A 14,410-nucleotide genomic window follows, 5' to 3' on the forward strand; every position below is an offset into this window, starting at 1 on the left:
CTAATAGGTAAGCCCTGGTTCCCACCCAGTTGGTGTTGGTGTATGGGTATGGTGTGGGCCCTAAGGTTTAGTGTGTGGCTAACAGTTGTCCCTCAATATTTTCAGGTAGCTCTGGTTACCACAACCTCTCATGGCTACTGACCCCTATGAGGAATTCTAGGACAAGGGCAGAGGAACCTTACAATGAGGCACATGGGCGAACAAGAAGAAACATAGAGAGGACATTCGGCCTCCTGAAGGCAAGGTTTTGTTGCCTCCATCTAACAGGAGGCCGAATGTCCTCCATGTACTACTCACCCAAGAAGGTGTGCCAGATCATTGTGGCATGCTGTTTGTTGCATAACCTTGCCTTATGTCACAAGGTGCCTTTTCTGCAGGAGGATGAGGCTGCAGATGGCCGTGTGGCAGCAGTGGACCCTGTAGACAGTGAAGATGAAGAGGCAAAGGATGAGAATGCAGCAATAGAAATGCAATAATACGACAATACTTCCAATGACACACAGGTAAGACACTGTAACTTCACTTTTCATTGACAGTTTTGTGTTTGACATTGTCACTGGCAGGCTGATTTTCCCACTTCTATGGTCACCTCCTGTACCCTTTGGCATCTCTATATGCAGATATTTTTGCCCCACTATCACTTCTGGTGTCTTGACTGCAGCCAACTACAGGTCAGTCCTATGTATACATTACTGTACAGTTGTACTGCAGTGTTTAAAGCTTGTTAAACAAATACATAGTTAAATCATTTGACAGACTCCATACTTGTATTTATTCAAATGGTGTTTATTTCAGTGCCAATAAGTAGAGGGGGATGTGCAATGGGCTGGGGTGATGGTGGAGGAATGTCCAGGATAGAGTCCAGTCTATGTGGATTACAGGTGCATTGTCCAAGGGGGCATAGGAAGTGGAGCAAAGGCCGTTCAAGTTGGACAGGGTGACAGAGTGGGACACAAGGGTGACAATCAGCAGAGTTTTATTTCCTGGCAGGGGTCTTGGCAATAGTCTCTGGCTTCTCCCTGGATCGCAGGGACCGTTTGCGGGGTGGTTCTCCTTCTGCAGGGGGAATAGTGCTGGTGGCCTGTTGGTCCTGTGGCGGGGCCTCCTGTCCACTAGCGGCAGAAGAGGTGGAAGGCTGTTCAGTGGTTTGGCTAGTGTCTGGGGCCCGCTGGTGTGCCACTGCTCCCTCATAGAGTTGGCCATGTCTGCCAGCACCCCTGCAATGGTGACCAGGGTGGTGTTTATGTCCTTCAAGTTCTCCCTGATCCCCAGGCACTGTCCCTCCTGCAGCCGCTGGGTCTCCTGCAACTTGTCCAGTATCTGGCCCATAGTCTCCTGGGAATGGTGGTATGCTCCCTAGATCTTGGTGAGTGCCTCCTGGAGAGTCAGTATCCTGGGTCTGTCCCCCCGTCGCACAGCAGTCCTCCCAGCTTCCCTGTTGTCCTGTGCCTCTGTCCCCTGAATCGTGTGCCCACTGACACCAGGTCCCTGATCGTCCTGTGTTTGTGGGGTTGCCTGGGGTCCCTGTAGTGGTGGACACACTGCTGATTGACGTGTCCTAGGGACAGAGGTATGGGCCCGCTGGGTGGGTACTGTGCTGGTGTTTCCTGAGGGGGGAGGCTCTGTGGTGGTATGGGACTGTGCCTGGGTAACCGACTGTCCGGAGGTCCCTGATAGGCCAGGTTGGTCATCCAGATCCAGGCGTCCAGAGCTGCTGTCATCACTGTGGGCCTCTTTTGGGGGGACTGGATGTTGCTGGCACCTCCTCTCCGGTGATGTTGGGTGGGGGATCTGTGGGGATGTAAATGCAGTGTTATTGTTTCTGCGTGTGACATCTTGTGCATGGGTGTGTTGCCCTCTATGGTTGTTATTGCCCTGGCAGCTTTGCCTTGTGTGAGTAGTTATTTGGTGGGCTAGGTGATTCTCTCTAGTGTACTTGCTTTAGTGACGGCTGTCCATGCAGGTCTGTGATGGGGGCCAGTGCATTGGTGTTACATGCAGGGCTTGGTATTGGTAGAGGTGGGTTGTGATGTGGGGTGTGTGTGAGGCGGTAGAGTGATGGGAGTGAGAGTGGGGGTAGGCGATAGCATGCAGGTAGGGGGGTGATAGTAATAGAGTTTTGACTTACCAGAGTCCAGTCCTCCTCCTCCTACTCCTGCCAGGGCCTCAGGATGCCTGATTGCCAAGACTTGCTCCTCCCATGTTGTTAGTTGTGGGGAGGAGGTGGGGGTCCACCGCCAGTCCTCTGTAAAGCGAGTTGGTGTCTTGCTGCTGTGGAACGCACCTTCCCCCGTAGGTCGTTCCACCTCTTCCTGATGTCATCCCTTGTTCTGGGGTGCTGTCCCACGGCGTTGACCCTGTCCACGATTCTCCGCCATAGCTCCATCTTTCTTGCAATGGATGTCTGCTGCACCTGTGATCTGTATAGTCGTGGCTCTACCAGGATGATTTCCTCCACCATGACCCTTAGCTCCTCCTCTGAGAACCTGTGGTGTCGTTGTGGTCCCATGGGTGTAGTGTGAGTGGTGTGGGTGAGGGTGTGTGGGGTGATGTGTTGGGGTGTGAGGTAAGGTGAATGGATGGTGTATAGGTGATGGTGGTGTGTGGCTGTGGTCTTGTCTGTGGTCTTGCTATCTCTCTTGTGGCTATTGTTTTTAGTCGTAAAGGGTTGTGGGTAATGTGGATGTGTGTTTTATAGTGGTATGGGTGTGTGGGTGTGGTGTGTGTATGGGTGTCAGGTGTGTGTTATTCAAATTGTCCAATGTGGTGTTGTTTTGTTAGTGTGTGTGTATTTTGAGCGTGGCGGTATGCAGCATCAATGGTTTACCGCCATTGAATATCCGCCGTGGTGATTCGTGGGTCATAATATTGTGGGCGTAGTTCTGTTGGCGTAACGATGTGGGTTTTGCTACCACCGGTTTGTTACTGACCTTTGGGCTGGCGGACTTGTGTGTGTGGCTGTATAGTGACGGATTGCTATGTGTGTGTCATAATATGGGTAGCGGTAATCTCCTGCGGAGGCGGTATGTTGGCAGCAGTCAGCATGGCGGTAAGCTGTACTTAACGCCAATATCATAATGAGGGCCATAGTAATACAGTGAGAACACCAAAGAAGGACTCAACACCAGGTTAGAAAAATAACTAATATTTACCCGAGTGAAACAAGAGCAAAACGAAAAAAATCCAACATACACAAGCAAAGTTATGAATTTCTAAATATTAAACTTCAATGTAGCACTTAGAAACACAAGTGCTTTGATTTGTTGATATCATGGCATTGAGACGGAGTCATTCCCAGCAATTCACCAGTCATTGTGAAAATGAGGAAACAAGCCGGTGCACGGAGTCGGGGATCAAGGTGTCGATGGATCCAGTGCAGCATCAGTTCTGGTGCTGCGGAGCGAAGGAGTGGAGATGTCAGTGCAAGGCGTCGGGTCCTTGCTGTGGAGCTGTGGAGGTGAGGTGGCATCAGTGTGAAGCATTGGATCCACGCACTTCCGGCTGGGTCGATATCTGGAAGTCATGGCATGGGGCGGCGAAGTCAGATGCCACGGATGTCAGTGACATGGCACTTTGGGACTCACAGAATCATGGACTTCAGCTAGGCTTCTGTGGGGTCGTTGCACTGCAGTGAGGACTGCGGCTTCAGTTGCATGTGGTGCCGCAGAATTTGGCAGTGGCATCAGTCCGTAGTTGTCAAAAGTTGGTGCACTTGGTTCTTCTTGGTTTTTCACCAGCTTCTCCTTTCAAGGGCCAAGGGACTGGATTAGGCACCACTTGGCAGCGTAGAAGTCTCAGCAGAGAGTCCAGGTGCTTATAGAGGAAGTCTTTGATGGCCCTGAGACTTCAGAACAGGGGGCAAGCTCAGTCTAAGCCGTTGGAGATACCTCTCAAGCAGGGAGGCACAACAAAGTTTAGTCTTTGTCCCCTTTCACAGGCAGAAGCAGCAACTGCAGGATAGCCCAACAAATCACAGTCACAGGCAGAGGCAGTACTTCTCCTTCAGCTCTTCTCCTGGTAGAGGTCCCTGTTGAATCCTTGAAGTAATCTAAAGTCTGGGGCTTTGGGACTAATACTTATACCCCTTTCTGCCTTTGAAGTTGCCCAACTTCAACGAAAAGTCTCTGTTGTTTACAGGATCCGGCCTTGCCCAGGCCTGGCTCCTGACACACAAGAGAGGGTTGAAGACTGCAGTGTGTGAGGACAGGCACAGCCGTTTCAGGTGTACATAACCACTCCTCCCTCCATCCTAGTCCAGATTGCCCATCAGGATATTCAGGTTACACCCCAACACCCTATGTGTCACTGTCTAGTGGAGATGCACAAACAGCCCAACTGTCAGCCTGACCCAGACAAGGAATCCATAAACAGGCAGAGTCACAGAATGGTTTAAGCAAGAAAATGCCCACTTTCTAAAAGTGTCATTTTCAAACTAATAATTGAAAGAACCACCTTCATTAAAAGATGTATTTTTACATTGTGAGTTCAGAGACCTCAAGCTCCATATTTCTATCTGCTCTCAAAGGGAAACCGCACTTTAAGGATATTTAAAGGCAGCCCCCATGTTAGCCTATGAGAAAGATAGGCCCTGCAACAGTGAAAGCCGAATTTGGCAGCATTTCACTGTTAGGACATGCAAAAGAACATCAGTACCTGTCCCACCTTTAACATACACTTCACCCAGCCCATGGGGTTACCTAGGGCCTACTTTAGGGGCGCTTTACATGTATAAAAGGGAAGCTTTAAGTCTGGCAAGTGGGTACACTTGCCAGGTTGAATTAGCAGTTTAAAACTGCGCACACAGATACTGCAGTTTCAGGTCTGAGCCATGTCTACAGGGGTACTCATGTGGGTGGCACAATCAGTGCTGCAGGCCCACTGGTATCATTTGATTTACAGGCCCTAGGCACCTCTAGTTCACTTTACTAGGGACTTACTAGTAAATCAAATATGCTAAGTATGGAAAAGCCAATGACACATACAATTTCACATAGGGAGCACTTGCACTTTAGCACTGGTCAGCAGAGGTAAAGTGCCCAGAGTAACAAAACCAGCAACAACAGAGTCCAGCACACAGTCAAAACATGGGAAGCAGAGGCAAAAAAGATAGGGGAGTCTATGCCAAGGATGCCAAGTCTAACACTACCGCTTTTAGAAGAGGTGGGTGGAGCTGTTGGGGAGAGAAGTCGTCATCCTGAAAGGCCTTCCTCCCAGAGCCTTACCCTACATCCTGAGTGTATCTCTAAAAATCAGGACGACAGGTAGGGTGCTAGGAGATGGGTCTCTATCATCTCCACAATGTTGTAGGTGCACGTCTGCAGGTAACAGTGCACCTTTGTGCCCTAACAATGTTACGCTCCGTGCATTTGCATTTGTGGTTTATATCATGCTGTTTTTTCAAGTGCATTTAAAAAAAATTTAAACAGGTATTTAAGCAGAGCTAGAGCACAATCTCACTGCATAGGCCCATTGAGTAAACTGAAAATATAAAAGAAGGATCATCCTAAGGTCCAGATGGTACAGAATATTGAGTTCTTTGGTCAAAATACTGTCTTGATCTTTGCACCCTAGTAATAAATATCTGAATCTGCAAATAATACTACATGCATTCAAAAAAACCTGATGTATTGGCAAACACACGTCTGCAATGTAAAAATAATCATTATTCCAAGTGAAGTTATCCCTAAGGCCCATGCGATCAGCTTGTCTGACTGTCTCAGCTGCTTGCAGATCAATGTAGATCAGTCTTCTCTTCATCCATGGGAGGATATGCTAAGGGAAGGAGGTAGGCTAACACCCCTATATCCATAATGTGCCCCTGTATTTAGGGGATAAATATAAATACATAATTGTGAGGACTCACCGTGCATGCTCATAATCTTTTTTGTGCCTTATTAACTGATGTGCAGTCCCTGATATGTAACAAAATATTTACAGAATGAATGTGACATTTAACTGTTTCTAAATCTAGTTGTGCTGAGCATGTCACATGATTCAAAGGTGTGCCCATTTTTGTGGAACTTAGACTTACAGAACATGGATGTACGTACAGGCCTTAATTCTGGAATTCAAACCAATCAACAAAAGGTCAGCCTGTCCTCAGAATGCATCTCAGTGTTTGCTTGTGCAATGCTTGTATCACCCACTTTCTTTCACTTTGCATTGCAGAAGCTGCATGTCTTTTGTTCCCCAAATAATTTTTTTATGTAAACTGCAGAAACTACGCGTGTAATGCTCCTTAAAACTGAGCATTGATCCTATTAGTAGACATTATGAGTTAAAATAAAGATCTTGACCTTCTGAAACAAAACTAGGCCTAATACATTTTTTATGTCACACGTTACCGAACTGTACTAATATATGTTAGTTTTTTTTTTTAATAATGTAGACACCAGTCCATTATTTTTTGGCACATGTTGGGATGAAATATTCAAGTTTTCTAGGCCTCACTGTAAATGTTCATTGGTCGAGGAGAGACCAGTGGAGGTCCTTGCTTGGGTCAACTTGAATTATTCAGTTAATTTAAATGACCAGATGGGATAAATGACTCAGAGATTTTGAGATTCAACTTCCTTGAGCGTCATAAGTTGACACTCTGTGACCCCTCACGTCTTGGTGGGTCTCCTCAGGACAAGAAATGGTGGACTGGTTCTGAGGTAGATATATGGAAAGAGTTGTTTAAACCTGTGCAACCTTAGGTTGTGGCGGAAGAAAAGGGGTTCCAGGCGGAAAGTATCTCACTCTGGTTTGATGGAGCTACCTGTAAAGAACAAAACACAGCTTGGCAATTTTACATTTTCCTCTTAGAATTATCATCACAGGAATGGAAGGCAATGTGGAAGAAACATTAATTTCTTCAGTAATATGAAAGTTTGGCAGAAACATTCTAAACAAGGAAAGTGTTTTCCATCTTAATTGATAACTCATAAGATTATCAAAACAAGTACAAAATGTAAAAAGTATCTGTGATATTTTATAGCAATTTTGAAAACCCATTCCTTAATTATGCAAGAAACTGGCTTATCCATCTCTTGTTTAACCATATTTACTAATATTTCAATCCTTTGTAAATATGGTCCATTCCTGGGCTGTGAGTGCTGGTACCTAACGAATCTGGTTGCTTGGGCTAACCCTTTGGAAATAGTTGTACTAGTGAAGACAGCTATTATACAGAAAACTGCCAGGCTTTGTATTGATAATTTTGAATTGTAAGAGAGTACATTATATAAATTGGCTAATGTAGCTTTTGCTTACTCACTTTCATAATATTTCTGTAGGAGTTGCAACCTGGCATGTTGATAGGACTTATCACACTCACTACTAGTGTGAGGCAGTGCCTGTACAATGCCCTTTTGAATCCAAGAATGATGATTTGATGCAAAGAGCCCAGTCCTTCAGTTTCAAAAAAATTGGTTAACTTGCTTTTTTCTTGGTCTGTTGCATACACAACTGGTGCACTCAAATGAGACTGAAACATGTGTCAGGTGTTGCTGTTACTTATTATAGGCTGACATAAAAGCTATTTTATTACTCTCACTACTCCAAACATTGCAATACTTTCCCAGAGACGGGGTATATTTATGTAATTTCCCAGGACTTTGCTAATCCTATGTGTAAAGACTTTGGGCCTAATTCAGATTTCGGCGGAGGGGTTACTCCATTTTAATGGTGATTGCTATCCCATCCGCTGAAACCTAAATTTCATTGGAAACAATTGGAGTTAGATTTTGGAATATCTAACACAGTTGTGATGGAGTAACCCCCCCACTGAAATCTAAATCAGGCCTTCTGTCAGAACTCAGTGAAAATAGGGTATTGCTGGTGGACTAAGGGATTTCATGTGGAATGTTCCCTGCTTTAAATGAGATCCATTCAGAATGTCCTAATCTGTTCTGCAACTTTATCTAATTTACCCTATATTTCTGAGTGTTTTTGTTTATTAATTACTTAGTACCTGCTCAAGTCTAAACACGTATAATGAAACAACTCAGGAGTTAGTTTAGATTATTCCTTGTTGGCTTGGAGTTAATTTACTATTACAAAAGTTGTAGTACTTCACCTGGAATAGTCAATGCTTGTGTACCTTTCTGGTTCAGACAGTAAGGTACATTCATTTGACCAAACATAATAGGGTGATTCCGCCAGACTAATATGTTTGACTGGAATGATTGCATCCTGAAATATAAGTATTACAGAACTCACATATTTTCCTTTTTTTGTTTAGCATATTTTATACATTATGGGAGCTAAATCTCCAAATCTTGGTTTCACAACTATTTGGACATTGCTCAGATAAAGGCTAAACTATATTTGTCTGATGAGCCCTTTAAGAAAAAAATAATGTGTTGGGGTGTGCTTTAGCTTTTTCCATTTGGGCTAGTATGCTATGTTACTAATCCAAAATTTGTAACAAATAAACTTGAATGATTGTTATGTCATTTGCTCGGCTGGAATGGATGGTAAATGTCTACTCTAATATTTAAAGGCCTGCCAAAATTGCAGTCATTTAGATGGGTAGGTAGGATACTCTGAATGTTTTGATCTGTTTTACTATAATACAATCTTTCTAAAAATGACAGTCTCTCAAACTTTCAGTAGATTTCCCAAATACAGCATATTTGTTACATTGGACAGCATGAATCCAGCATTTCAGAACTCTGCCGAATCCCCTATTGCACAGCAAATTCACTGATGTGGAAAAGTAGTTTAATCAATACATTAGAAATCTCAAGTGTTGTTTTGCTGGCTATGATGAACTGGATATTACCTGCCATTCTCTCTATCCTCCACCCCTTCTGGATGAAATAAGTTTCTAGGGCCATTTGTACGAACACATTTTCCCATTGACACAGAATGGGAAAAACCCTTTGCTACATCTGGCCCTAAATGACCGCAGTGTTCAAAGACTGAAGGCAGGAGGACTATAATTCATTCTAAATCAGAACTCATTTTTCCCATTTGAATTACTGCACTTTGCATGATGTTCATGGCGTACTGTGTGACCAAAAACACTAAACTGCTGAATTTGTCTAAAATGATTTGCTCAAATGGCCAAATCCATATTTTGAGGCAGAGGGTTTTATTTATCGGTATTGTTGATAAATTGTTCCTTTTCTCTGAAATAGCATGCATGAACAAACAAAATGGTGGTTCAGTGTCTAAATTATCTGTTTCACCTGGTGACATAATCTGTTTTGACTGACGTGTGGTTATATCTCATTTATTTAATTTCCCCTGTGCTCAGAATACTCAGCATTTGTTCTTTCAAGAAGGATAAATGATCCCAGTGTAATCTGATCCCACTCTCCGTTTCTGTGAGGGGCAGCGTGTATTCACCAAAGTCTGTCAGATTGTGGTAACCTTTTAGCTACGGTAACAAATGTGGTGTCTTAGTTTTAACTACTGTAAAGGTAGACAAAATCTACTTTCTATTATATATGACCTCTGTAGTCCCCTGCCACGCAGTGTGCTGACCTGACCTAGCGCAAAGGCCATACAAAATACTTAATAAAAGATGGGTTTTTGCAGTCCAAAGTGTGGACTTCACTTCATCTCTTAGTTTTATATTAGGGACACTCACACAGCCAGATTACATATACCAGCAGCAGTGCACAAGGAGCATTTGCACTGCCTGGCACACAAACGTATTTTTGCACCCTTTCATCAGAGAAATGTAACTTTTGTACGTGGACGTCAATGCGATTAATGGTGCTAAACTGCACTTCACCAGTGTAAACGTTATGTAATCTGATTACTCTTTTTGAACAAGTTAAAAAAATCCTTTGTGAAAAACAGCCCTTTCCAATATATCTAAGCATCTATCAAGTTCGTTAGTATGTATTTTGGCATGCATATTCCCAGTCTGATTAGAAAGAACCACTGAATGTATGAGTAGATCTTTCTGATATACCAAATCCTGCTGTTCATCAATTCTACCATCTATATAACACGATAGATTTCATAAACTGTAACATCACTGAGTGGGATTTGGAACACAAAGGTGAACAATTGAGTAAAACTGATTTTCTTTGTGCTGATTTAAGAATTTCTTGGTACAATAAAAAGCATATGTTTAGTGTGCATACAAATTAAAGATGGGTTAGTGAACTGAATGTGTTAATTCTTTACACGAACATTAGCTTCATGAACAATTCTTTTAAAACATCACAAATATACTTGTAAATTAGATTATCACGGAGTTTTACATTGAACCTTACCTCCCATGGATTTTTTCCCTTGTATTTGCCAAACAACCCTAGGCTTCATAGCTTTCAATGATTTGCATACAATTTGCAGAACTGTGAAGTCGATTAGTACATCCCTTTACTAATAAACCTTTAGTTGGAGGTAGATAGATTCCTGATACTTGGTGCTATCTTAAAGGCTAAAACAGACATCACTCTGCTGCTTCTGTTCCTTCAAGAGATTTTGACAAGCTAGCACTTCCTGGATCGTTTCTTTCTCTAGCTCACTGCACAATTGCCAGTTGTAAAACAAGGGAAATGACACTTCAGGACAGCAACCCCGAATAGAATCAATGCTCGTAACAAAAGGGAAAGGCATCACAATCAATGAGTAGTGTTTTGATGTTTTTGCAATTTCTATGCAACTTTATAAGTATTGATTTAGATAAGGGCAATAATAATCATGTTACAATTGCGCAGTCTCATAATGACCTTATAGCTAGCGTAGGTGTTAATATGGATATAGCAGTAAAAGTGACTGTAATGAAAGAACAAACTTAATAGTTGTTCCAGTACAACACAATGAAATGCAAGGTAATTAAAAGTTCAGAAAAGAATCGACTTCTGCCAACTTCTTCACTTGCCTCACACTTTCGTTTCTTTGAATATGGCTCTCACTTTATTTATTACATATTAGCAATAGAAGTGCTATGAATTCGAAAGTACGGTTTCATTGTTAAAGTTCCTCATTGTTTTCTTGAAATCGACATGTGTAGTTGTTTCATTGCCCACTAAACTACTAACCTACCTGATACTTTTTTCCTTAACAGGTTTTCGCCATCTGACTGAACATCCTTTCACCTGTGAGGATAGGGGGCGATTCCGCCGTGATTCCTTCTGCTCTACTATCATTTTGTGTAGTTAAATACACTCTTTTAGATACCCCACTCCTCACACATAAATTAAGAACAGGCGGGCTTACACGAAGGAGCGTCCAAAGGTAGTCAAGGCTGTTATACACTCTTAAAAAAGTCTTATTAGTCACAATTCTAAAATAATTTTGCCTTGGAAAATGTGTGGTAATAACTGTTGAAACGTTTTTTTTTCTTTCTTGAACGATGCACTCTTCGCCCATTTAAAAATGGACATTTGCAAAAGCAAAACAAGCAACTTTTTTATTGTGCAATTGACCACGTATACATTTTCTGCTCAGGACTTGCAACAAAGTAGGTGGCTAAAATGTTATTTTTTCAGTGAGTCACATACATTTGCTCGTTACCCTTTCAATGTAATGAAATGTTTGCCCATTAGAATAATGTAGAAAAAAATACATAAGCTTCAACCTAACTTGCCCCTGGAGTAACTTACTCAAATTTCCCAGAATCCTCCTCATATTCAGGGGTTAATACTTCTGCACTTTTAAAAGGAAAGGTGGTGAAATCATTAATTTCCTTGGAAAAGAGACTTCGGCTTGGAGAACTCAAGATAAAAGAGTGTATTAATCACAGCTACACCCAAGCAAACACTAATCCCATTCAAACGTCCTACAATATAAGCTTGTGGAACAGATTGGATCAATTTACAGAACTGATTCCTCCCAGATATCAGACACACTTCAAATCTATACCGTCAAAAAGAAAATATTATGGTTAAATTCATCAGTCTGGCTCTACATACATTTTTCTCACTCACTCATGCAGAATAAGGTCAGATATATGAGTCTAAGCATTGCATTGCAATTGTCGGCCCAGTTGTGAGTTTCTTTCCTTTTACACGGTGTTCAAAATGAGATAATTAATTTTCTATCCTTAAAACAAGGTTTAACCAAATATACTGCCATAGATGTGTTTCTAGGGTGTAAGAGGGGGATAGATAACCCCATAGATAATAGGCTTGTGTTGTGGATGGATTGTCTTCTCTTTAGAAACCAGTTTTCCCTGATAAGAAAAACCCAAACAAAACAAACAATACAATGTGAATGCACTTTTCTTGTTGACTCGGTACACCGCAGATTATAGGCAGGTCATCATTCTTACTCATGATGTTTAGCATGAAGCCCACCACATGTATGTAATGTGCTTAGGATACATCACAGTGCAGCCTCTTCCTAGATGGGCTGTTCTTAACCTCACCCACACCCATCCAACACAGGCATCACCTCAGGTCATCCTGCTAATGAAAGGGAACAGCAACCAAGGACCTTTGTTTTCTCAGGCAGAAGATCAGGCCTCAAGGTCTGGGTACTGCCAGGCCTCAAAGCATCTCTAACTACACTGTCAAAGAACTGCAAAGCACAATGCGAGGAACCTCTTTGAAGCCTGCATTAATAATTAACATGCCTGTCCATAGGCCACACATTAAGATTACTCCAGCGCCGTCCTGGTCTATCAGGAATGAAGCCTGCTCCCATGAGCACCACTACTCTGATTAAGTTGGGGGAGAGTTACTAGGTATTCTGCCTCTGAGAGGTGCAGACCTTGGATCTTGCTGACAGAGAACACTACACCAGCGAGGCAACAGAGAAATGAGAAGGTGTCATGCTTGCAAATATTCCCTACGCTGCTGCTCGTTGACCTCTTCAAACGCATCATGGCTGCTCTCCTGCATTTCCTCTTTGCAAAGATACAGCTGATTGTATTGCTACCCCTCTAGTAGGCAGTGTTACTGCAACAGTTAATCTTCATCACAGGCCGATGTAGATAGGAGGAGATGGTGGGCAGTGTAATGTTCTACCAGTGATGTAACTGGTACAACATGTTGGTGCGACACACCCATGATGTAGGGGGGTTTCCCCAATGTATTACCCGCTCTGTGTGTCTGGTGGTGAGGTCCCGCATCCCACGTGGGCCCAAGTCAATAAATATTGAAGCAGACAGGAGGGGTCAAGGAAGACCACCTGTTCCTCGGATGAATAGCACAGCACTCCCCTGTTTCTAGCATGCCTTATTTCTATGACTCTTTCCCTGGACAATCGCAGCTCCTCCAGAGCTCGGTGATGCTCCACCACCTGTGGAGCTGCAAACATAACTAGCAGTGCTTACACATACTCTGGATGAAGAGAATCCCGTCCTGGTGCTTGTGCAGGTGGTGGTTGTATGCTCTGCGTCAGGAGCACGGTGTTCATGCCATGCACGGTAACAGCTATGGGACCACGCTTGTCATGTGGGTGATTGCCCTGAAGAGCAGCCTCACGGAGGTCCTTCTAGGGTGAGTGGACCTGTAGGGCTAGCCTCTGCACATATGCCTTTATGTCCTGTGACCATCGATTTGGCCCCTCCCCCATCCTACACAGAGCCTGCAGAGTGCCAGAACAGACCTTGCTGGTCATTAGGTGGGTCTCACAACAATCCTGCACTCAATTTGGACCCCGGAAGGACTGTAGATAAGGAGGAGTCTGCTGCCACATCTGTCACATAGGGGACGAAGGAGGGGGAGCCAACAAGCCCTGACAGGGAGACAAATGGGGAGTCAACAACCCTTGGCAAGTGCAAGGACGAATACTCAAGGCAATTGCGCCATGCGTGCCCAGAAGGATCACCAGTCAAGAGGCCTTGGTAGGTGGAAAGAGCAACATTGAAGGCCACTGTGCCATGTCTGCCCATTAAGAGATATACTCCTAACACCCCGGACACAGGCCACCAGAGTTTAGCAGTTCTGTCATCATCTGAGTAACGTCATCTCCATGGCCCAGATCCCAGCAATCGAACCGTTCATCATTGAGGGGAGGGTCCTTCGGCACAAGCGCCCTGATGGAGAGATTCAGTGGAGAGTGGAGCTATTCTCTGAAGCGACAGAGGTTGCAGACTAAAGGAATCGAGCCATGCTTCTACATCTTGGGGGTAAAAGCATCACTAAGATATCGAAAACCATCACCCAACCAACTCCAAGACCCATGCCAGATTCATAACTTCCCTCAGTGCATATTTTGAGCTGACGGTGAATTAGAAATATGAACGATTCATCTTTCACCAGGCTCAAAAAGACCAGAGGAATCCATTAACACTTTCTACAAATGACTGAAAGAGCTAGCGAGTACATGTGTCTGTAAATGAGAGAGAAGAGATCGGGGGGAGATCAATCAGGGCTGTGCCTCAGCGAAGCTAAAGGATCACATCCTACAGGAGTCAGGCACGTTGTTAGCAGACATTCTGACCATGGGTCACTCTAAGGAACTGTCAAAAAGTCCATATTCACCATGGGCCACTCTAAGGGACTGTCAGAAGCCC

The sequence above is a fragment of the Pleurodeles waltl genome, chromosome 2_1 (assembly GCF_031143425.1).
Source record: "Pleurodeles waltl isolate 20211129_DDA chromosome 2_1, aPleWal1.hap1.20221129, whole genome shotgun sequence".
In the NCBI taxonomy this organism is placed as follows: Eukaryota; Metazoa; Chordata; class Amphibia; order Caudata; family Salamandridae; genus Pleurodeles; species Pleurodeles waltl.